This window comes from Lagopus leucura, unplaced genomic scaffold (assembly GCF_019238085.1).
Source record: "Lagopus leucura isolate 7727_CA_CO unplaced genomic scaffold, USGS_WTPT01 Super-Scaffold_100157, whole genome shotgun sequence".
Lineage (NCBI taxonomy): Eukaryota > Metazoa > Chordata > Aves > Galliformes > Phasianidae > Lagopus > Lagopus leucura.
In genome coordinates, this window is record NW_024962334.1 from 9,010,483 (window position 1) to 9,012,896 (window position 2,414).

General features: G+C 56.9%; 1 non-coding gene across 1 annotated transcript; it reads right to left on the bottom strand.

Moving 5' to 3' along the window:
• Positions 1–1,870: 1,870 nt before the first annotated feature.
• On the bottom strand, positions 1,871–1,943 carry TRNAR-ACG. The gene has a single exon. It is a non-coding gene; the product is annotated as a tRNA-Arg (tRNA).
• Positions 1,944–2,414: the final 471 nt, after the last annotated feature.

The window sequence follows — 2,414 nt, forward strand, 5'->3', positions numbered from 1 at the left end:
TGGCTTCTTCGCACTGGGGTTTGCTATTCACATGGATGTTGGCTTTATTTATTAAGAAATGTGCTAGTCTAGCTTTTAATTCCTACTACAGCTTGCACTTCAGACTTGTTTTAGGGGAAGGGATGCTTGGAAGTCCTATTGTCCTGGTAAGGGGTAGCCCAATAGTTATTCAGATGATTTCCCTGAAACTTGTTTTCAGGAGCCAGTGTTTAATAGATTTTTGTTTAGATCATGCTGTTAAATTTCTGTTGTTTGGAATCACAGAATATCCTGACTTGGAAGGGACCCACAAAGCGTATTGAATCCAACCCTTGGCTCACACGGGACCACCCAAAATCCAAACCCAGTGTCTGAGAGCATTGTCCAAAGGCTGCCTGAGCTCCAGCACTCAGGGCTGTGCCCACTGGCCCTGGGCAGGCTGCTCCATGCCCACCATCCTCTGTCGCTCACCCCCAGCTGCCTCTCCCCTGACACAGCTCCATGCCGTTCCCCTGGGCCCTGTCGCTGTCACAGAGAGAAGCAGTGGAGTCTCATCAGCAGTGCAGTGTTAGGGTAGAGGTGAAGCAGGTTAGTATGAGGGGTCTCTGTCCCTCAGGAGAAGAAAGTGTTTCCTGTTCTGATTATTAGCACCGGGCAAACATTTCATGTCCTTGGGTTTTAGCATTGGGTCTTTGGGGACCTCCGCCTGTCCCTTCCACAAGCTCCTGGCCTTGAAACATTACAGGTCCTTTTTTCATGTTTAGCCCTTCTGTATTTCCCTGGAATTTTTGCCTCTTTATTATTTCAGCAACAGTAAAACCAGATCTTTGCTTAAAGGGAATGCGAAACGCCTTCCATCCTTTAGGCAGGCTCTGCCTGCATCAGACTGCAGATGCAGTGTCCATGCAAACAGGAAACAAATCCTGGAATCACAGTAGTTAAAGTTGGAAAAGACCACTGCAATCATCTAGTCCAAGCTGTAACCCCTCCTCCCCGTGCCCATTAACCACGTCCCCCCAGTGCACATGCTGGAGCACATCTGTGCTGGAGCAGAGCTTGAGCAGTTTTGTTCCAGGCAAGGCATACCTGGGGATTCTTTGAAAGTACCAGCAAGCGGAGGGATGCACGGAGAAGGAAGGATGTGAAGGAAACACATGCAGCATGGCCATGCACCCTGAAAGCAAATCGGAGCCCGGCCAGTGGTACTTGTGCTCATTTTGTATGTTATGGCTTCTTGAAAGCGTGACATTGGGATAGAGTGTCCTGCTGGCATCACTAAGCACAGCCTCCGGCAGCACAGCTCTCTGTTCAGTGCCATTGGGTGTTTATTCAAAATGGAGGCCAGCAGCAGCGGCCTGACCCTTGTAGTTTCAGTGATTAAAGGCAATATGGTGAAGCAGCGCTCAGCGTGGTCTTTCCTAATGTCTGGTCTCTGACTGTGGGAGGGGGTGAGCCGTGAGGTGGGTGTCCCACCTGCAACCAGGGCTGGTGGGGGGGGGCAGCCCTGCCTGCCATGGGGAGACCTGGGGTTTGTTTGCAATGGGCAGCAGCAGGGATGCAGTGCTGCAATCCACAGGCTGCGTTTTCCTTCTGGCAGATGAGGGAAGGCTCACAGGGAGAGCCCTGCTCGAATGTCTCTTTCGCCCCACAGTCCCAGGCCCGTGGGGAAGCTTCTTCCATCGAGCAGGTGAAGGGATGGGGTTGAGGTGCCATAGGTGGTGGGGTGAGCTTTCGGCCTGAGGAGAGCTCCTGGAACAGCCCGTCAGCTCTGCGAGTTCGGAGGGGAGGCCGTAGGGGTGGCGGGCAGCACTCCTAGCTTGGACGGGGAAAAAATACGGGAGTGAAGAAAACGGGGGAAAAAAAAAACGACAACAAAACAGAAAAGAGCAGCCGAGCCAGCCAGGAGTCGAACCTAGAATCTTCTGATCCGTAGTCAGACGCGTTATCCATTGCGCCACTGGCCCTGCTCGTAAACCACCGTTGCCCAGCAGCAGTTCAGCATATTCTCCGCCCGCGCCGCGGTCCCACGGGGCGGGGCCATAGGCGGGGCCGCCGGCTGGAAGACAGCCGATTCCGCTGCCCCGTCCCGCCCCACCGAGTCTCCCTGGGGCGTAGCCGACCGCCCCACTCCGCTGCTGCCAATCCCTGCTCGTTTCCTTGGCACGCCCCCCTCTGCCCGGGGTGGCGTCACCGTTCCGCGACGCCCCGGCGGCTCGAGGAGCTCCGCGGGGGCGGGATTAGCGCGGGCGCTCGGCCAATGGCGGGGCCGGCCTCTCGGCCCGCGCCCTCCCGCCGCCTCCCATAGGGCGCGCCCGACCGCTTTCTTGCTCGAGGAGGTTTGTCCCGCGCGAGGCTCCGTCGCCGCAGGCCGGCGGGACGCGTCAGCCCGGCAGGCAGGCGGGGAGCGGCCGGCTGGCAGCGGAGCGGGACCGGCG